Raw genomic sequence first — 15004 nt, 5'->3', positions numbered from 1 at the left:
GTGTTCATATTTCAGTGTTTATTCAATCTACCTAAACTGTTTGGAGTTTTATTATGTCTTACAGTAAATTATATGCAATTCCAGGGACGTTGTACTGGTTTAGTCTCCGCTGAGAACATGTGAACATAGGAAATTTTAGAGAAAATCACCCAGCTGCTTCATTACCATGTTCTGTTTCACAATTTGCTTAGAAGCTGTTCTGAGGGGAAAAAAAGGCCAAAAGCAATAATGCATTTTATATTGCCATGTCTTTTGGTAATATGTAGTGACTTAAAGGCAGGAAGAGATAACCACAGTATCATCCCCATGATTTTAGGAATATATTGAAAAAATACCTTGCAGTAAAGTAGAACCATAGTATCACAGAATCACTTAGCTTGGAAAAGACCTTTAAGATTATCAAGTCCAACCATAAACCTAACTCTACCAAGTCCACCACTAAACTGTGTCCCTAAGTGCCACATCTACACATCTTCTAAATACCCCCAGGGATGGTGACTCAACACTTCCCTGAGCAGCCTGTTCCAAGGCTTGACAACCCTTTCCGTGAAGAAATTTGTCCTAATATCCAATCTAAAACTCCTCTGGCAACTTGAGGCCACTTCCTCTCGTCCTATCACTTGTTACTTCTGAGAAGAGACCGACACCCATGTCACTACAACCTCCTTTCAGGTAATTGTAGAGAGCAAGTATTTTCATGTTTATTGAAAAAGTTTTCCCTTTTTTTTTCACTTCATAACACTATAATCATTGGACAGTTTTTGGAGCATATACTCACCCTTACAGATATTTTGCCAATTTTTCATCCTAAATAATTTGAATCATGAGGTAATTCTTCAATACAGTCTAACCACTAATAACGCTAACACTTAAAAATCAATAAAAATTCCTTGTTTAAAACCTCCACAGACCAACAACATGCTGCATGATTTGAAGACCAGATCACCTGTCTAACCAGGTGGTGAACAACCCGTGCCTCTAATGCAATATGCAAGTGCCCTCGCTTCTAAAAAGCTGCTAGGAGCCTGATAACTGCGTTGGTGATAACTTTTAATTATGTTTCAACTGAGTACAGTGGAGATGTTGAAATGATCATGTTTTGTAATTCTAGCTTCTGGCCCATTTCTTGCCCATCCCCAAGGTGGGCTGGTGTCCTCAGAGAACCCACCTGGACTTAGTCTTAAGAAAGAATTAGGAACAGTGTGGAAGTGACTAATTTTTGTAACTTTGTGAGAGAAATAGAAACCTAAATTCACAGAGTCCTTTTTATTTACATCTCTAAAAGGTAAGATTTAGTAAAACAGTATTTTTTACTAGAACAAGGAGACTGTGTCATTAGCAAATGTTCCCTCTGTTTATCTGGAATATTTTAATAAGTTTCTTAGGTTAATAAGCCATCCAGAAGTTTAATTCAAACTACTGTCAAAAAGAAAACTAATCACTAGTACTATTTGCGTGTTCAGAAAACTTGAACAGAAAACAGTTTATTTACTATTGAAAAAATTCTGTGGGATTTAAAAAGGGTGAAATCAGTAGGAGACTACAGGAATTAGGAAAGAATGGGGAAATTTTTTTATATAGGAATTGATCTAAACCCCAGCAGAATATAAGTGAAACCAGCCTTTCTGCATGTTTCACTGGTTCATCCTGTAGAATTACATATAAAAATAGTAATTCTCTGGACAGCCTTTATTATGTAAGTTAGTCACACCAATTGAGTGATATAAGCTAACAAGGATCAACCACCAAGTTGGTATTGTATGTTCAGAACCCAGTACCATTGTATTGGAATGGTTTAAATGCTCAGAAGATAAGAGTGGGAAGTGGACATTTACTACTTCTTTCACAGATTAAATAAAATGAAATCCTGCATCTATCATTCATTTACTTGATGAGCATCTGCTCCCCTATTTTCCTAGAAAAGAAATGAGAAGCTACTGCATTTTGCTTGCTTTTCTCATGGTAATGTTAGTCATCATGTCCATTTGAACATGGATTGATATTACTTAGCATATGATTGATTTAATTAGGCATTACCTACACAGAAAAAAAGGGATAAACCAGTATCCCATAAGCACACAAATATAATTTTACCAGTACAACCCCACATTTGACACTTACTTCAGCACAAAAGTGTACTTTTTGGCTTAAAATCAAACTATTTCAACAGCTCACTTGTAGAATAGGAGTTTTTACTTGGGGTATTAAAACAGCTTCAGTTTATATTGTAAGAAAAAAAAAATTAGTTCCCAAGTGTGAGAGACTGAAAGAGTTAATGTCTCAAACATTGTGGTGGGGCAAGTTCTGCTTAACAATGAACTCTACATAATAAGGAACTCTGCCTAGCAAGGAACCACAGGTGAAAAGAAGCCCATCAGCACCCATCAGTAACAGGACATGGAGGACGTGCTGGAGGGTGCACAGCTCCCTGTTCTGTTGTGCTGAGCTGGGCAGCTCACCATGCATGGTGAAAGATCATGTCTGCAGGGAAAGGGAAGTTACTCCCCAAACAACCCGCAAGCCCATGGACCTATTTCCCAAAGGCTCATAAACCGTGCATGATACCTAATTAGCCTAATGAGTTTGAGTGCCTGCCTGAAGGGAGGGCAAGGATGATAAAAGGACACAAACGGAAGCCCAACGTGCGCAAGCCGACCAGAACTGGACCCCTCGGCTGACTGAACCAAAGTTGGACCCAGGACCAGTGAAATCTTTCTTCTTCTCTCTCTCTCCCCCCTCCCCCCCCCCCCCCGTCCCACCCCAGTAATCCCTACACCTCATCCCTTTAGACATAAACTGTTGACCAAGTCTAGGACTAGGAGCACATCCAGCCGCCCCTGGGATCCTCTCTGAGAAGGAGTCTAGAAAGCAAAGGGGTCTGCTCTGAACCTCATGACTCAATGGGAGGGTTTTCCTTATTGTTTTCCCTGAACTGATCCCCAAGTAAGCAAGGTCTGTAGTATATATTTGGTGATGTATAGTTAGCACACATTACACAATTTACTGACAGTTTCATTCATTCAGTTTTTGTGGTGAGCATGTCAATTCTTGTTGTGAGTGAATAAAAGTTGAGTTTTGTGAGCTAAAGAATCCCTGGTGTTATTTCACCTTAATCCTGACCTGGGAATCGGTGAACCTGAGTCATCGTCCTGAGAAATTGGGATGTGACACCAAGTATTCATCACCTTTTGAGGAAAATATTCTACAGTGAATGACAATCTCACTGACATAAGTCACATATAGTAATGTGTCAATAAAGGTGTGATGGGAAATGATTAAATAAGGACAAGAAAGGTGTGGAATCCACAAAGGTACAGTAATCAGACTTATATAAGACATTGGAATTAATAAGACTTTTCCTGTCATTGGACTCTAGTCCAAGTCTCTGGGCTTCAATAAGCATAAGAGTAAGGAATGTAATTAATAATTATTAAAAGAACAGGAGTAAGAGACTGGATGGTAACAGCTTTTATATAGTCCTGAGTCAGACATCCACTTAGACACTTTTGTGTCTATAAGCAGAACAATTACTAAAAGAGTAGTAGAAAGAAAAGGAGTTGTCCTTAATTTACATCATACTGAGTTAGAGAGGAGAAAATCAAGAGGTGTTACAAGAAAGGAAATAATTTAAATACAGTCGTAGTCATTAAAAACTACATTGTGAAGGAACTGTTTATATTATATACCACTGTCCATTCTTAAATCTTTTTTTTTTCTTATTATGAATTAAGAAGACCATGATAAGTTTTTATTGATTGCTTTTTGATGGTATTTTTGGATTTCTGGAACTGTTCTGGAACTTATTCATCAGACTTAATATCACTGTGTAAATGGCTTTACTTGAATCAGCAGGTGGTGTTCCACCCAAGTTTGAATTGGTCTTTAGGGATCTGTGGTTTCAAATTCTTCAGGGCAGATTTTCAACACTGTTCACAACAACAAGTTATATAGTGTGGATACCTGATGAGTACTGAGTGCTTTTGAAATTATATTCCTAGCTCTAGGTTCTGACAATCTGGCTCTGAGCTTTTCTTTTTTTTTTGTTGTACTTTTTTTTTATTTATTTCCCTTTTGTTGTTGTTGTTCTTGTTAATCTGGACCATGTAAGAAAGTTATTGCAGTAACTATCATCAAACTCCTGTAAAACACATTCAATTTCCTGATTAGAATAAAGCTTGGTCAAAAGTCATTTCCCATAGAATCTGTCAATATGTTTGCTTAGAGTATAGACAAATCTTTACTGTTATTACACAGTAGTGTGAGCAGGAGATTGGAGATGGCAAAAGACATGGGAATCTAAGAAATGTTCACCTTTTCTGCTTCTCTTTTATACCCTACCTTTCCCTTCACACAGATCTCAGACCATAAGGCTTATCTTCTGAGGACTCAAACTTCCTAATTTAGCTCAGTGATCACAGCTTCTTTGAAACTTTTGCCATTGATTAATAAAGGCCACAGATTTCATAAGGAACTACATGTGCTGTTCTTATTTGTTTTTCAACAAAAACTCATGTTCTGAAGAAAATTATTAATTTCTGATTGTGTTTTAATCATTTCAGTAAAAAACATTATTTGCAGCTATTTGAGATTCCTTTAAATAGTGGTAACTTTAAGTATTCTGTTTTACTTGGTAAGGATTGAGTTATTCATGAGAAACCGACATACTAATAGGCTGTTCCATGTCAACTTTAATCCTGTTGGTATCCCGACCGTATATTACCCTTGAAGTCACCCTATTAGACTATTGCTTTCAAAATAAAATATCCTTGATTTGTACAGTGTGATTTGGCAGGTCTAAAAGAAAAATATAGCATCTTAAAAGAAAATAATCATGCAAAAATACACTTTCCAGTAAAAATAGTTGTTGAGCCAAACAAAGCTTCCTGTTCTTTTTTTTTCTCTTCTTATGTGTATAGTGAATCCCGCAGAAAATTATGCACAAATTCACTGTCAAAATAGTATTTCCTTTTTTTATGGGTACCTGCAATAAGTTAATTTAATACTATATGCATTAAAAAAGTAGCAAATGAAATTCCACAGCTGAAACAGAATGGAGTAACCTAAAGGAGGAAAAGGAAGTGACATAAGGGGAATAGATAATATAAAAAATACACACAGTAGCTTTCCCAGTCTATACCCACGAGGCTAATGGCACAACACCAGTCATATGTCCATACAATATCACAGGTCATAGGCTTAACTGCAAAAGATAGGCATCTTAAATCCATCTGCTTTTGTTTACATCAAATACAAATAAAAATGCATACTTTTATTTAGAAGGTAGGCTTAATACTCACAGATAAGTAAAAAAATTCCCTGGAGTATACGCGTATGTCAATATCATCTTACTTACTTCTCCCTATATACGTGACTTTATGCCCATACTTTCATCAAAACTGTAATATATGCGATTTAAAAACTAAAAATATAACTTATGAAATTTTCTAATTTTCTTTTTTTTTTAATTTGAGATATTTAGATAGAATTTAGGCAGCTGTCTGTCTAAATCTGAGTTGCAGTGAAAATCTAGTCTGGAGAACTAGCTGCTCAGGACATACATGGCACCTAGGAACCTTGGAATCTAGAAATCTAAGAGGACTGCTTAATGGATTTGGAAGTAGAGAATTCTGTAAAAGAAAACTGAGATCTCTCTTCGGGCTTCAAATGAGATTGGGATGCCTACGTCCCCATTAGGTGAAATATATTCAGTCTAAATTTTCTACTATGCCCTAAGCATTTGCCAGCAGGTACCCTGCTGGCTCACTAACACTACAAACAGCAGACTTGCATGCAAAGTGATTTTCTCCAACAGATTTCCTCCCACCTTTTTGTGAGTTTTAGGCATTTATTTCAAAAGGTTGAACCAATCTAGTGTTTCGTATCAGTACTCCTTTTAGTTCTGACTAAAGCTGGCCTGGCTGCGTTCTATTTCACATCAATAACATTTCTCTTAATTGCTTTGATAAGCTCCTTCTGGGGCTTTACTCCATCAAAATGTGGGAGACATCAGTGCTGGAGTTGCAGGTACTCTTTGTTTCTCAGAACAATATTTCAACATCTGTCCAGTTTCCTAAATCCAGCACATGAGAGTTAGGAACATGAAGGTGTCTATTGATGCCATAACAGTGATCAACAAAATGGGGGGGGGCAGGGAAGTGAGGGAGGCGGGGAATCTCTTTTCACACTGCACATGAATACGGTAATGAATACACATACACAGAGTGATGTTCACTACTGTGAGAGCTAGGACAGACCTTGAGTTGATCAGGCCTTCGCAGGATCTTCTGTCAGAAACAAAGGTAGCTGTCCACTGCAGAAGAATAAGAACTCCTATGGAATATTTTACCTAAAGATCTTCTTGGGAACAAAACCAAAGCAATATCAGGCTGAGGTGAAGAAAGACAAGGTTCACACTGCACATGATGGCAAATCTGACAGTGAAACAGAGAGAATGATGTTTGGATGAAAAAGCAGGTGTAACATGAGGCTGCTCTGCAGGCTTTAGGAAATCCAGAGACTTCATGCTGATTCAGCTCTTGCCAGGAGATGTCAGTTTTCAGTTGAATCAGTAACTGGACAAGAGTGTTATGTTGATTTCTGATTTTGTTTCAGCAAGGACTTTGAAATAGCTTTTAACTTTCTTTCTGATTCAAGAAAAAAGTAATTATTCAAGCAGATTTACAGTTGATGTATGTTATTTCAAATCAATATTTGTTCTAACAATATTCCTTCTAACCTCTGACCTGGGGAGAGACAGGGTGTAAAAAGACACAAAGGACTACATTAATGTGTGAATACTGTCAGAACTGTTTAAAGGTTCAGTAAAGCTGCTTTCATTTTTTAACTTCTTTGTTTAACTTCTCACCTCTACATTTTTCTTTTGCTAAAAGGGTATTTTCCCATCTAGGAGAGGCTGCTGCTTCAGTTAATCAAAATGTGCCCCACCTTAGACCAATAAACTGTTGTGCCCAGACAGTTTCAGAAATTTCAAGAAAGAAAATACCTCATGGTTAAAATAGTTAATTTTCTTTTAATTTATAATTAGTTTAGGTATAAGCTGCTATATTCCACATCATACGATGAATGATGAAAATATCAGAACGTTCTCTTAAAGGAAAACTCAAAGAATATTTCACATTGGCCTTCCAGGCATGTTACTATTTGTTCCTAACAATGAATTTGCTGCAGCAAGTGTCTTCAACTCCTAGGTGATGTTACTATAACACTAATTACCATCTCATATTATAAGACTGTAGTATATTTACCATGGCAATGTTAGTATGTTAACATTCACTGCTTTTGTAACATAAAGTGTTGAATTTTTTATGGTGTACTTTGTGAATTAAATTAAAATGCTTTCATTATTGCAGGGATACTGTTTTCTAGAATTTCAGCATTAAAAAAAAGCATAAATATGACTTTTAATAGTAGCACATATATTAATATTCAGTCATTCCTTATAAGCGCTGATATTTCTATCACCTGTCATGGTTTAACCCCAGCCAGCAACTAAGCACCATGTAGCTGCTCACTCACCTCCCTCACAGTTGGATGGAGGGGAGAATCAGAAGCATAAAAGTGAGAAAACTCATGGGCTGAGATAAAGACAGTTTAACAGGTAAAGAAAAAAATCATGCACACAAGCAAAGAAAAACAAGGAACTCATTCAGCACTTCCCATTGGCAGGCAGGTGTTCAGCCATCTCCAGGAAAGCAGGGCTCCATCACATGTGACAATTACTTGGGAAGACGAACACCATCACTCCAAATGTCCCCCAATTCCTTCTTCTTCCCCCAGCTTTATACGCAGAGCATGACATCATATGGTGTGTCACTTGGGGTCAGCTGTCCTGGCTGTGTCCCCTCCCAACTTCTTGTGCACCCCCAGCTTCCTCACTGGTGGAGTGAGAAGCAGAAAAGCCCTTGGCTCCGTGTAAGCACTGCTCAGCAGTGACGAAAACATCCCTCTGTTATCAACACTATTTTGAGCACAAATCCAAAACATAGCCCCATACTAGCTAATATGAAGAAAATTAACTGTATCCCAGCCAAAGCCAGCCCACTATCTTAATAAAAAGAATTAAAGGCACAACATTATAAGTTATACAGATTTTAATTTAAAGATAGCTTACCTTCAAAACCTTAAAAGCAATATTTCAACAGTCTCAGAAAATTTGACTTGAAAAAACCAAGAAACTACAATGTACACTGCAGCATGAAGGATGTTCCCAAGCTTATTAAATTATAGTCAGATTTTTAAAACTACTCAGTTTAAAGTTTTAAACTACTCCCTTTAAAATATTTCTCCTATTTGTTTGAAAAACATTCCAGAAATGAAATTGTGTCTTTTCCATTGCCCTCTGTTTAGGTATTGTGTCCTGGATAGCATTTGTATTGGACTACTGATGCCCAGGCAATTAAATGGGCCAGGGCAGGATCACTAATTACAAATTTTCCATATTACACAAAATTGGAAATGGAGCTATATATTTCCAAATGGACTGTAAGATTTACAGGAGATAGTAAAATTATTATTTAGTGATTAAGAGCATGTTTCATTTAACTACTAAATAAAACTGCAGTTAACCCCCTGACAAGTATATGCAGATAATTAATAACCACCCAAAGAAATCACAGCTATGCATCCAGGCCAAGTCTCCAATAAGGGTTTGAGATTACTTTCTCAAACATATGGATAACATACGTTTCTTTCCAATGTAATTTTTTCTGAAGAGGTTTGTGCATATTCCCATTGTCAGCCATTGGGTGGACAATTGTTCCTTCAATTAGCATTCTAGAAATTCCCAGTCAATAGAGAGCAACATTTTTCCTTTGTTTGAATGTTTGCTGTCTCTTGTATAGAAAGTCCAAACATTCACTATTATTAACCCAGAATTATTATGATTATCTAGTCTTTACTGCACTTTAACACAGGCCATATTTCAGTAATATCTATACATCTCCAAAGTATACTAGGTGACTTTTTTTGAGAAATACAACATGATTTAAATTTCTCCTGTATAGGAGGTACCATACCTTCATTTATGTAGGTGATTTCAATCATTTGATGTAGGTCTATTTCTGGTTTTGAATTTTACTTATTATATTTAATACGGTTTTGAAAAACTTCATGCTGGACCCTATTCTTACACAAGACCTTAAATTTACCTCCTATATTCTCTCTTATTTTATTATCTCATCATAATATGAAAGGTCATATTGATTTTAAGTGGTGTTTGAAAACAGTAGACTTCAGAAAAATATGTTTGAACACTGGGTATCTATTTGCAATAGATTTGCTGTTTAAGCAAATAAACATATTGCAGATCTATCTGGACCGTAATGTTTTGTCCTTAGTTGGAATTTGCAACAAATAGTAACTTAAGTTCAAGACTGGGAGGAGGATATCTGTGACATAGTAATGTTTATTTTTATTTGCAACTGTGCTTCTGCTGAGAAACTAGAGTATGACTTGATCAGACCACACATACCATAACATTGCATGATAATATGTAAACTAAGAAGTCTAAAGCATAAACCTGAAGATGTTTCAGGTACTGGTATTACTAAAAAAGCTAAGTAAGATATAAACATAAATAGTGAGTTTAATAGGCAAGAATTTGTGTGTATCAATTATGATTGAGCACATGAATTAATATCTGCAACAAATCAATCTCTATGCCAGTTAACATCTTTGAAATTATTTTTAGCAACTTGAAAAGTAGACATATTATTTACAAGAATAAGTAAAGTTGTTATACTTGCTACTACTTCCTTCTCATCCTTAATTTTTTCTTCTTTTAAATCTTAAATTTCTGAATTATTTTTGCCTGTTCCATAGAAAGAAGGCCACATATATAATTAATTGAATGATACCACTCTCACTGTCATTGAAAGAACTGATTCTAGAGAAGTTTGTAATATCCTGACTAGAAAGCCACAAAGGTTAGAATCTGCCATTCTCAAGGCATATGTGAAGCAGTCCATTATGAAAATCATATAGCTACAATAATCGGGTAGAATTAAACTGCCCAGACATCAGCAAAACTGTCATTTGAATACATTTTTGATGCAAAGACTGAAGGGAATAGATTTCAGTGGTAAAAGTATATGTAATAAAATAGGAAGAATCCAAACCAAAAAATATGATTAACCAGATGCTGGGAAGGATTTCAGATGGTCTTTTAGATTCAGCTTTAAAATCCAAGATCTCATGCTGGTTAAATTAACAGTATCTCTTCTGCAGTATTTTCTTTAGCATGGATGTTTGCCCTTGACCAAATGCCCCATTCACACATACAGTATGACAAGTCTGCAGACTTATCTTCTGGAGATTTTAACATTTATGTGATGTTGTGTATAATGCTTTTAATACATGAAGCATTTGGAGATGTCTGAAGATGAAAGATTTTATACACATAAAAACATTCTTTTCCTTGCTACTAGATGTCTGAGAGTCTTTAAAACAATGAGATGCTTTCTAAACATATTAGTAAGCTTGGCACAGGAATTCTCCAGCTACTTATTGCTTGGGGTGGTGTGTATACAGATGGGTTAAAAGATGGGATTTTGGTCCGTGGATGAACACTGAGGGAGAGGTAGATAACTGAAGAAAATGCAGTCAGCACAGAAAATGGATGGTTTGTTGCCTGTTGCTTGGAATCCTGACCATGGAGATAAGAGAGCTGAGCAATACTGGGGGAAGATGGGCAACAGGTTGTTGCACAGTACAGCTGTGTGCATGATTGGCACGTGACTGCTGGATGAGGACAATATGCCGCATATGCAAAACCCATAAACCAATAGACAGGGTGGCTATAACTCGTGCAGCACTCCTGGCCGGCGAGCACATGCATCATAAGCTCCCTATGTTACAACAGAGGCGTATTTTGGCACCCGCTGGCCACGTGTGCTGAAACCCGTTCCTCTGCAAATGTATAAATAGTGGGATTTTTCTGAAGAGCACTGGGCTGGTGTATGGCGAGGCCACTGTTGCCTCCATGGGGACACCCATGTAAAGCTGGCACCTACCGATTGCTGGGCTGAGCTCGCGGCACAAGACAACACAAGAATGTACAGATGGTCCATCTTCCTTACAGTCCTCAGGTTGGTATGTTAACTTGCTTTGCAAGATACCCTTAGCATAACGCACATCTGTAGTTAATACATGCTTGCTTTTTCCCCTTGTAGTCAGTATGTGTGTGTTCACCTTCTCAGGAATCCTCGAAACCACCCTAAAACAGTGGTGGTACCCTGAACACCTTTCAATTTCTCTTTCATAAGCTATGTTGATGATGCAAGCTAGGCCAGATGCTGTCAATTAACAGATATCTGAACAAATGTACAATAAAATTGAAAGCAGTGAGAAACAGTGGTGTACTGACTGACAAAAGGTCTAATTTTTATGCTGTTTACAGACTTTAGAAATAATGAAGTGTTTAAAAGGAAAAAACGCATGTTGGTAACAGAGCTTGATGCATGTTTATTCCCTCCCTAAGACGTTAAGAACAGTGGAACAATGCTTTCATAAAATGCTGCAAGATGAGCTACACTCTTTCCTCTTCCTTCTCAGATCTCAGGAAGTTAAGTATGCATCACAAAACAAATATTGTAAATAGCTTAGTATGTACCAAAATACAAAAGACTGGTGTAACAGCAACAACAACAAAACTGGTGAAAGGTCTAGAGAACAAGTCTCATGAGTAGCGGCTGATGGAACTGGGATTGTGTAGTCTGGAGAAAAGGAGGCTCAGGGGAGATTGTATAATCTGGAGAAAAGGGGGCTCAGGGAAGACGTTATTGCTCTCTACAACTACCTGAAAAGAGGTTGTAGTGATGTGGGTGTTGGTCTCTTCTCCAAAGTAACAAGTGATAGGACAAGAGGAAGTGGCCTCAAGTTGCCAGAGGAGTTTTAGATTTGATATTAGGACAAATTTCTTCACGGAAAGGGTTGTCAAGCATTGGAACAGGCTGCCCAAGGAAGTGGTTGAGTCATCATCCCTGGAGGTATTTAGAAGACGTGTAGGGACATAGTTTAGTGGTGGACTTGGTAGAGTTAGGTTTATGGTTGGACTTGATGATCTTAGGGGCCTTTTCCAAGCTAAATGATTCTATGATTCTATAACCACATTGGCACCATCTCCAGGGGCAATAACAACAAAAGCCATTATGTTCTTATTTCAGCTACAAATTTAACTTGTAATTTAAATAAATACACAAGTTGTTAACATATCTGGCCAAAAGTAGTCTCCTACACACTTCCATCCAGAAACATAGTGGACCTAATAAATCTTCACTTTTGAAATTATGTGATTATAGCAGTAAAAATGCATGTTATGTAAAGCATTGAAAAAAACGTTTTAAGTTGTTCAATAGATATTTTGCACTGTTCATGTCTGTTTACAGCGAAATTGTAATAGTAGCAGCAACAACCAGTATCTATAATTTGTCCTACGTCAGACAGAACACTCAGGTGAATACTGATGTTAAATTCTGTTAGCTCAAGTGATTTCACCAAAATTTTTGCTTCTTTTATATATTTGCAGAATTCTTACACAGTCCTATGAAGATGACAGTCAGCAGAGGGCTTTCTTTTTCCCTTGAGCCTCCTAAATTTGAACATCTTTTTCAGCTTATGATACATGTGAAACCTCTCTTTCTTCCGTAATTTTTCTCCTTCTTACTCACAATGATTCTTTTTATTATATTCATAGTGAGCCTTCAGACTATATGGAACCTGTACTATGAAGCAGGACTGGCAAATCAGAATTTTTCCCATAAAAGAATATGTGTACTCATACAGAAATAGTGAAACACTTCAATAAACTTCATGGTTATTTTACTTTATCAGTTGTTGGGTTTGGGTTTTTTTGTTGTTGTTTGTTTGTTTGTTTGTTTTCCCAAAGTGATAAATGTATAACTGGGGATGTCAGATATTTAGGGTTACTTTTAGGACCTGAACTGGGCTCTTTTTGAGTCTTATGTCACAGATAGATATCAAGATGCTCAAAAGTGTTATTTCAAATCACAAAAGCATTTGCGAGTTATTTTTTATTACAAAAAAGAAAATTTCTAGTTCAATGTAGCAGAGTATGTTCAATGAAAAATGAAATAGTTTACATTTTCTGATGGTGGGCTTGTTTTAATTTGATTTAAATTAACATGTTAGATATTAATTACATATCATGGATCAAGATACTGAAAAGATCCACAGACAAAACCTGATATATAAATGGTGATTTAGAAGAAAATGGTTCTCCAAAACACAAATACAAAATACTTCTTTCAGTGTTCAAGGTAAGATAGTAGAATGGTCTAAAACAAGAAACTGTAGTAAAAGAGATGGTAATAGTCAAACTACACATTAATTTTGCAGGGAGTGCAGTAAGCAAGCATAGGCAGTCCTAGGAAAATATTATTTGTGCAGAACTAATATGACTTAGCTGCTTAATTTTTGTTTGTGAAGGTATGCCAATTTATATCACTATTTGGCCAAGTATCATTCTATCTTACTTTTTATCTCACTCCTTTTTTTTGTTTTTCCCCAAAACACTAATTAACTAATCTTTCATACAAAAACAGAGCAGGGAGGATCTAATTAAATGATAGAAGACATCATTAACTAATGTAAACCAGTAGAGGTGTTTTGATGAGAGTTACATTATGCTGATGTTCACCTGCTGAGGTGATCACCTATTTTTATTAAAGTACTATTAGTGATGAGTGCAGTGCCAATACAAGAATGATCTAAAGAAACTGAAAGGCATTCAGAAAAGAACCACAAATTTGATTGAGAAGATGAAAGGATCTTCCTTATGAAGAAAGGTTAAATTGTCTAATACATGTACCCAGACAAATGTAATATGGTAAATATTTATGTGCATTTAAACATAGCAAAAAACAAGGAAAATAAGAAGTGCTTATGATTACAAATTAAATTGCATTTAAGGATCATGGGGATAGAAATGACCATTCTATTATATTTGAGCAGTGCCTGGCATTACAAGGACCTATGCTTCTTAGGGCCTTCAGCTTGTAGCCTTATAGAACTAACAATAATAAGAGTAGTACCAAAGGACACTCATAGGAATGAATGCGAAATGAGCTGAGAAAGTTAAAGCTTAATATCAGAAATAAAGCCTATACAAGTTCGACAGAGACTAAATATTGTTTCTATACACAGATAAATAGTACAATTCTACATTAAGCTTTACAACTGAAATGTTTGAGGTTTAAAATTTTAACATGCTGTAAGAATATTGTTAAAAAAACAAAATACCTATTTATTTTGTTTTACTTTTATTTAGTAGAAATCATAGAATCATAGAAAAGTTTAGGCTGGAAAGGACTTCTGGGCATCATTTGATTGAACTGTCTTTTGAAAGCGTGGCCCTAGGCTGTGTTATGCAGCACCATGTTGTGCCGAGTCTTGAATTTTTGGACAGTCTTTTCCAATGTTTGGTTTTTTGTACAATGAAGAATTCATATCCAGGCAGAATATCCCCTGAAGCAACTTGTGCCTGTTGCTTCTTGTGACCTGCAACCTTGTGAAGAGAGTACCTCCATTTCTCCATAAATGCCTTTTAGATACCTGAAGACTGGTTAGTTCCCATTGTTCCCTTGGGGTGAACAAATCTAATTCCTCCACTTTTCTTCATGTGTCAAATTCTCAAACCTTATAAACAACTTAGTGACCTTCTGTCAGACTCTTTCCAGTTTTTCAATGTCTGTTTTGAATTTATAGGGCCCAAACTGGACACAGTATCAGATGCAGCCCAGCAAATCCTGAGTAGAGCGGGGAATAAATACATCCTTTGAACTGCTGGCGCTACTCTCACTATTGCAACTCAGGACATGGTTTGCCTTTATTGCTGTGAAGGCATACTGTTGACTTGTGTTTAATTGGCTGTCCACTAGGATCCCAAGGTCATTTTCAGCAGAACTACACCCCAGATAGTCATACCACAGCCTGTACTGTTGCTTGGGATTATTCAGTCCCGGGGACA

Source organism: Buteo buteo, chromosome 1 (assembly GCF_964188355.1).
Source record: "Buteo buteo chromosome 1, bButBut1.hap1.1, whole genome shotgun sequence".
Classification (NCBI taxonomy): domain Eukaryota; kingdom Metazoa; phylum Chordata; class Aves; order Accipitriformes; family Accipitridae; genus Buteo; species Buteo buteo.
The sequence above is the reverse complement of the archived record's forward strand: the minus strand, read 5'-3'. Positions refer to the sequence as shown.